The sequence below is a fragment of the Rhipicephalus microplus genome, chromosome 7 (genome assembly GCF_043290135.1).
Source record: "Rhipicephalus microplus isolate Deutch F79 chromosome 7, USDA_Rmic, whole genome shotgun sequence".
Classification (NCBI taxonomy): Eukaryota; Metazoa; Arthropoda; class Arachnida; order Ixodida; family Ixodidae; genus Rhipicephalus; species Rhipicephalus microplus.
This window is the reverse complement of record NC_134706.1, coordinates 124,146,773-124,154,537: the sequence shown is the minus strand read 5'-3', so window position 1 is coordinate 124,154,537 and position 7,765 is coordinate 124,146,773. Positions and strand designations below refer to the sequence as shown.

Genomic DNA, 7,765 nt, shown 5'->3' with positions numbered 1-7,765 from the left:
AGTATTCACTGGCTTCTGGAGAGATGACTTGCCTCTGGCCATGCTAGTATGCTGTGGCTAGGCTGTTGGCATTAGATTTGGAACAGTTTGCAGCAGCATGAACGAGATGCCTCAGAGAGCTTTGGAGACCTTGCAACAGTGTGTGAGTTGTTTAACCTAATGTTTTTGTAGAGCTCTGCACATTTCTTGTTGTGGTGGGCTGTAGTATATACAGCTATGAACATTGTACACTTAGGTAAAAACTCCTGGCATTTTGTATCAATGTTATCATTATTGCCATCTTTTGTGTCTGTTGCAGGATGATGAGCTTCCTCAATGATCTCCAGTCATACCTGTCTTGAGTAAGCAGTTGGTTTCTTATGCCACTAAACGTGGTAATTTCATTGTAGTACGTGATTTTTTTAAAACCCTCAAGTGCGCTTTACTGCCTTTGGCACCCATTCTGTCTTTCAATGAGAAACCAAATATGAGGCATTTTCAGCAAGACTCAATGGGACTAAAGGGTTTTGTTTGATTTGTGATAACAAAAGGTTAAATTATCAGACGTTTTTATGAATCTAACTCTGGAAAACGTATCAGCTTGCCTTGTAACGTTTTTTTGTTTCTTTGGGCTGCAGCAATGTCATAGGTCTTGAGGCACCAGTGATCATATTGGCACTCATTAAATACAACTCGTGCATGTATGTTTAATTGAAAGGGAGAAAATGGGTTATATCCTGTGACAGCTTCTAGCCACATACCCATCTGAGTGCCTTGAAAGTAAACATTTAGACAGAAATCTGTCTGGTTGGGTAAGTAACCGGCGAAACACTTTTAGTTTATCTCCAACCAAAGTCACATAAAGACCCGATATTTTGGACCCGGCTCGGTTCCTTTGTCAGGGGGGGCACCGTGAAGACATTGCGTTTTGTAGGCACTCGCACGGCGGACGGTGACCCCACGTTTTTATGTGGAGCGTAGTCCGTGCACATACATTGCAAAGAGAATCCTGTTGGAACGTTTGCTGTTTTGAGCTGTTCCTTGAGTCTTTCTCGTAACAGTATGCCACGGCTATATTGGTAATACCATCCTCCAGCTGGTGTCACTTTCCAATATGGCCGTTTCGCTCAATCTGAACGCGCTTTTTCACATTCTATAGCTATAAAGCAGCGAAAGTGATTTGAGAAGCGTCTGACAGGTAATACTCACTGGACAAATGGCTTCTTCTTTTTTTTTTTTTTTCCTACAGCAGTTGCTGATGTGTGGATTGACCAGTTTAGCTGCCTTGTAGGGAGACAATCAACTTTATTGGCAACTGTTAGCGGTATAACAATGGCAATGTTAGGTTTGAAGAAACTGTGGTAGCAGATATTTTCAGGCATACTCAAGCAAAAAGAAATGAATGTACTGCATGTATGTCTTGCAGCAGCTCTAATATACATACATACGACACGTAGCGGGCTAACCAAAAATTTTGAAATTTATTTGAATTAATATAAGGTTTCAATTATCAGAGTCTGACCTATTGAAGGGTCAGAATAAGTTTGTGTGCATTCGGGACCACTAAGTGATTCCTTCTGCAGTCACTAGTGCAGAAAGCACATGTTGGCTACTAGGTGGCTTGGTATGGCTTCATTGAGTTTGAAGCATGTAGGGCCAAGTCAAGCCATGCTGCAGCCATATTAAAATGCTTGGCACTTGATGTTTTCAAGCCATTTGCTTTGAGCCGTTGGGAAAATATCTCAACTATCGAAGCAAACGCGCGCTTGCCCACACACACTCTGACGTGTGCATGGGTTCCTGTGTAGTACACGGCAAAAAAAGACATTGAATTTGGATGAACGAAACAAAGTACCTTTAGAATTCGCGACTCCACTTTGGTGTGCGTGGCCTATAATTGTAGTGCTGAGGAAATTGATTTTGTACATTTCTTAGTTATTTGTTTACAGATTAATTTGCTTAATTATTTATCATTTTATGTATTTATAATACACATTTTAGTTATTGTTTTCTTGCTCATGAATTTACTTTCTTTCAGTTTATTTGTTGGGGACCAGTAGTGAGTAGCGAAGTTTGTCCAATTTCTGTGGCACATACCTGTTAGGGATTTTCAGGAGTAATTGTTCACAGGGTTACTGTTTGCAAAGTTACCAATGGCCCCGCCACGGTGGTCTAGTGGCTAAGGTACTCGGCTGCTGACCCGCAGGTCGCGGGATCAAATCCCGGCTGTGGGGGCTGCATTTCCGATGGAGGCGGAAATGTTGTAGGCCCGTCTACTCAGATTTGGGTGCACGTTAAAGAACCCCCAGTAGTGCGGCGATGGCGTAGTGGTTAGAGCATCCGCCTCGCATGCAAGAGGTCCGTGGTTCAAATCGCGGTACCGCGCAGTTTCCAACCGGATTAAAAAAAAAAATTCGCGTGTTGATGGAACTGCATTAAGAGGCCTGGGGTGCGGCCTCACTGGCAAACACCGCCGAGAACGCACTCCCTCACCAGAGAAGGATTGGCCACCCTGGTGCAGTATCTGGCCACTACCTTCCACATGCTTACGTCAAATAACTCACGGCCCTCAGTCCCCAGCAGCTGCGAAGCAACTGACCACGGCGGCGGTCAGATCTGCAGCGCAGCAGAGGGTGCTAAGAATCACTGGATCCGGACAGGCCGCCATTGGAACCTGAACTTGGCAACGTTTAACGCTAGAACCTTATTTAGTGAGGGAAGTCTAGCTGTACTATTCGAGGAGCTAGAGATTGTTAAATGGGATATAATAGGGCTCAGTGAGGTTAGAAGGACAGATGAGGCCTATACGGTGCTACAGAATGGGCACGTCCTTTGCTACAGGGGCTTGGCAGACAGAAGAGAACTGGGAGTGGGGTTCCTAATTCACAGAAACATAGCTGGCAACATAGAGGAATACTATAGCATTAATTAAAGGGTGGTAGGTATCATAATTAAACTGAATAAAAGATACAAGGTGAAGGTAGTACAGGCTTACGTGCCTACATCCAGCCATGATGACGCTTCAGTTGAAAGCTTCTATGAAGACGTGGAATCGGCAATGAGTAAGGTAAAAACACAGTATACTATAGTGATGGGCGACTTTAATGCAAAGGTAGGGAACAAGCTGGCTGGAGACCAGGCAGTAGGAGATTATGGCATCGGTACTAGAAACGCCAGAGGAGAGCTACTAGTAGAATTAGCAGAACGCAATAATTTACGGATTTTGAATACCTTCTACCGAAAACGAGAAAACCGCAAGTGGACATGGAGGAGCCCTAATGGCGAAAATAAGAACGAAATAGACTTTATAATGAGTGCACACCCTGGAATCGTGCAGGATGTGGAAGTGATTGGCAAGGTACGATGCAGTGACCATAGAATGGTACGGTCTCGAATTCGCCTAGACTTGAAGAAGGAACGACAGAAACTGATACGCAAGAAGCCAATCAATCAGCTAGCTCTGAGAGGGAAAGTACAGGAATTCAGAGTGTCGCTGCAGAACAGGTACTCGGCTCTCAGTGAGGAAACCAACCTTAGCATAGATACAATGAATGATAATCTGACGAGTATCATTACGGAGTGTGCAGTCGAAGTTGGAGGCAGGGTAGTAAGACAGGACACTGGCAAGCTTTAGGAAACGAAAAACCTAATTAGGAAGCGTCAAATCATGAAAGTGTCAAGTACAACAGACAAAATAGAACTGTCAGAGCTTTCGAAGTTGATTAATAGACGTAACGTATGCGATGTAAGAAGGTATAACATGGAGAGAATTGAACACGCTCTGACAAATGGAGGAAGTGTCAAAGCATTGAAGAGGAAACTTGGGCTAGGTAAAAGTCGGATGTATGCACTAAGGGACAAAGAAGGCAAAATAACTACCAATATGGATAGGATAGTTAAAATAGCGGAGGAGTTTTACAGAGATCTGTACAGTAGCCGAGACAACCACGACCTTAATACTATAAGAACTAGCAGTAACCCAGATTACACCCCACCAGTAATGATAGAAGAAGTCAGAAAAGCTTTGGAGAGCATGCAAAGAGGCAAAGCTGCTGGTGAGGATCAGGTAACATAAGATCTGCTGAAAGATGGAGGACAGATTGTGTTAGAAAAACTAGCCACCCTGTTTACGAGGTGTCTTCTGACGGGAAGAGTACCAGAGTCTTGGAAGAACGCTAACATCATCTTAATACATAAGAAAGGAGATGACAAGGACTTGAAGAATTACAGGCCAATCAGCTTGCTCTCTGTAGTATACAAGCTATTTACAAAGGTAATTGCTAACAGAGTAAAGAAAACATTAGAATTCAATCAACCAAAGGAACAAGCAAGATTTCGAACAGGCTACTCAACAATTGACCACATTCATACTATCAATCAGGTAATAGAGAAATGCTCAGAGTATAACCAACCACTATACATAGCCTTCATAGATTACGAGAAGGCGTTTGATTCAGTAGAAATATCAGCCGTCATGCAAACACTGCGGAATCAGGGCGTAGATGAAGTATACATAAACATTCTGGAAGAAATCTACAGGGGATCAACTGCTACCATAGTGCTTCATTAAGAAAGCAACACAATACCAATCAAGAAGGGTGTAAGGCAGGGGGACACAATTTCCCCAATGCTATTTACCGCGTGCTTACAGGAGGTTTTCAGAAGCCTAGAATGGGAACAGTGAGGGATAAGAGTCAATGGAGAATACCTTAGTAACCTGCGCTTCGCCGATGACATTGCATTGCTGAGTAACTCAGGGGACGAATTGCAACTCATGATTACGGAGCTAGACAAGGAGAGCAGAAAGGTGGGTCTTAAACTTAATCTGCAGAAAACGAAAGTAATGTACAACAACCTCGGCAAGGAGCAGCGCTTCGAGATAGGTAATAGTGCACTTGAAGTTGTAAAAGACTATGTCTACTTAGGGCAGGTAATAACCACAGAGCCGAACCACGAGATTGAAGTAACTAGAAGAATAAGAATGGGGTGGAGCACATTCGGCAAGCACTCTCAAATTATGAGAGGTAGATTGCCACTATCCCTCAAGAGGAAGGTATATAACAGCTGTGTCTTGCCGGTACTTAGCTACGGAGCAGAAACCTGGAGACTTACAAAGAGGGTTCAGCTTAAATTGAGGACGACGCAGCGAGCAATGGAAAGAAAAATGGTAGGTGTAACCTTAGGAGACAAGAAGAGAGCAGAGTGGATTAGGGAACAAACGGGGGTTAAGGATATCATAGCTGAAATTAAGAAGAAGAAATGGACATGGGCAGGGCATGTAGCATGTAGACAGGATAACCGCTGGTCATTAAGGGTAACTGACTGGATTCCCAGAGAAGGGAAGCGGGTTAGGGGGAGACAGAAGGTTAGGTGGGCAGATGAGATTAAGAAGTTTGCGGGTATAAATTGGCAGCAGCAAGCACAGGACCGGGTTAACTGGTGGAACATGGGAGAGGCCTTTGTCCTGCAGTGGACGTAGTCAGGCTGATGATGATGATGATAAAGAACCCCAGGTGGTCGAAATTTCCGGAGCCCTCCACTACGGCGTCTTTCATAATCATATAGTGGTTTTGGGACGTTAAACCCCACAAATCAATCAAATCAATCAATCAAAGTTATCAATGGCCTAGTCGTGGACAGCTTCGGTGCAATACACAAAGACAATACCATCTGCTGCAGTGTGACACATTTACTATTATCTATTTTAACTTCTGAAACATGCTTTCAAGATTATTCAAAATTCACCTGAGGTCTTGGTTATTGCTAATAATTTAAGCAGTACAGAATTTCAGCACACAATAGGAGCTTCCAGTGAAGAAAAGATGCTGAACCAGAGTGGTATGGTAATAGAGCTCTGCATCTGGCAGTTGGATGTTGTGTGTTAATGTTTCATGAATCAATGCACTCAAACCTCCTTATAAGAAAGTTGTATCTTGCAGCAAAACAAGTTTGTTATATCCAAAAATTTGTTGTAAAAGTCTATTTCTAACACTATATTTATTCCAAGTCTGTTCTTAGTTTACTTTGTTATACTGATATTTCGTTACGTTCGGGTTTCTCAAATTGAGGTTTGAGTGTATTTGGATAAGACTTCCATTTGTTAAACCATGCAATTCATGTTCTTGTATAACACATGCACTGTAAATTGGATGTGGCCCTTTGGATAAGACAATATGCTTTCAAAGAAGCGTTAGCTGCATTTTTTGCCCTTGATGTTCATACTAAACAGCATACCATATTCATGCATTTGCTGCCTCTTTGTACTGTTGCAGGGCTTCAAGAAGCTGTGGTATCTGCCAGTCGCTGTGGTGTTTCCAGCCCCGACAAAGCATATGGAGAAGAACACTGCAGGCATTTTTACCTGCGAAGGTGTCTGCAAGTTTTCTAAGTAAAAAGCAACTTTGCTTAAGTTTTAATGTACATTTAAGCTCGTAGTCAATTACAAAACTGACAATGTTTTACTGAAATAAATTTCTCAGCATACTCGCATACCATTTGAGAGGTTGTCTGTTTTTAGAGACTGCATGCTTTCGAAGCTGCAGAATTATTTTGTATGTTCTTCCTTCGGCATTCCAAGTCTGTACGGCCGCTCATGAAAGTCTACTTGATTGTTTGGAGTAAAATGTAGTGTTTGTGAGTGTGCTCTGGCAGGCAGTGTTTGTTCATTATTTTTAATTCTTGAAAGCCGCACCTATTTGAATTTTATCATATCCATATGCAGCCTGCCGTGGTGGAGCAGTAGATACGGTGCTCAGCTGCTAACCCGATTCCAGCCGAGAAGGTCTAATTTTGATGGAGGGGGAATGGTAGAGGTCCATGTGCCGTGCCATTTCGGTGTGTGTTAAAGAACACCAGATACTCATGATATCCAAAGCCCTCCTCTACAGCTTCACTCAAAATCATATTGTGATTATGGGAGGTGAAACCCCCGACACTATTATTAGCATACAGTTGACCCAACTTGTGACAATGGTGAAGTACCACAAAAATGTTATATTTTTTTTATAAGCGATAATTGTTATAAACGGGTTCCTAATAAAAATGAATTCGGAGACCGCAAGCTGTGGCTAAAAAACTATATCAGGTGGATTATGCCAACAAACAATAACTATAAGGATGATTTTAGCTGCCGATTTTTCGGACATGTTTGAAAATTCTGACACTTTCGCAGAACGACCACAAGCCCTACAAAGCCAACGTAAGACCTGAAGTGTGAGACGCTGAAAAAATACCAAATGTCGACTTTTTACTCAAATTGCATGTCTGAAAGTGCATTAACATACGCCCCCGCTGCTCCCACGCCGAAGCGAATCATAAGTCGCCTTTGCCGCAATGCTACCGCGCTACGCGGTGAAGCATATTGAGAATTTGAAGGGGCGCTGGGGACATAGGGCTGTGGGCGAAAGTACGGCAGCCTGAATTTGTTTTGTTTTTCTTTCTGAGTTAGCATTTCATTACCGTATGGCATAATCACTCAATAGCGAGATTGTTATAATCTGTAATGCGGCTTGCGCGCATTGCAGTAAGTGGGTAATTTCACTATAGAAAACATGGGAACGACGGTGCACCAGCTTCTCATTGTTATAACCAACATCTTGTCAAAACAGGTACTGTTATTAGTGGGTCCGACTGTATACTGGTACACTCTATGCAGCTTTTCAACTAAATCAGTTGTCTATGATATTGCATTAAACTGAAAGTGCTCTGACTCAGCAGGTATGCCATTGGCCGATTTACGGCTAAATGTTTCCAGCAACTGGACTTTTGTGTGCTAAATCATCTGCTG

General features: G+C 42.8%; 1 protein-coding gene across 4 annotated transcripts in view; it reads left to right on the top strand.

Moving 5' to 3' along the window:
- The window catches only part of LOC142767612 (peroxynitrite isomerase THAP4-like), a 37,469-nt gene extending 30,998 nt beyond the window's left edge, over nt 1-6,471 (top strand). For 3 of the 4 annotated variants that reach the window (XM_075869640.1, XM_075869639.1, XM_075869637.1), the window contains 3 exons: nt 3-142; nt 299-341; nt 6,252-6,471. The gene's annotated coding sequence lies outside the window, so the exon portion shown is untranslated. The remainder of the gene's footprint in view (nt 1-2; nt 143-298; nt 342-6,251) is intronic. The other variant, XM_075869638.1, reaches the window with a different exon arrangement.
- The last annotated feature ends 1,294 nt before the right edge of the window (nt 6,472-7,765 follow it).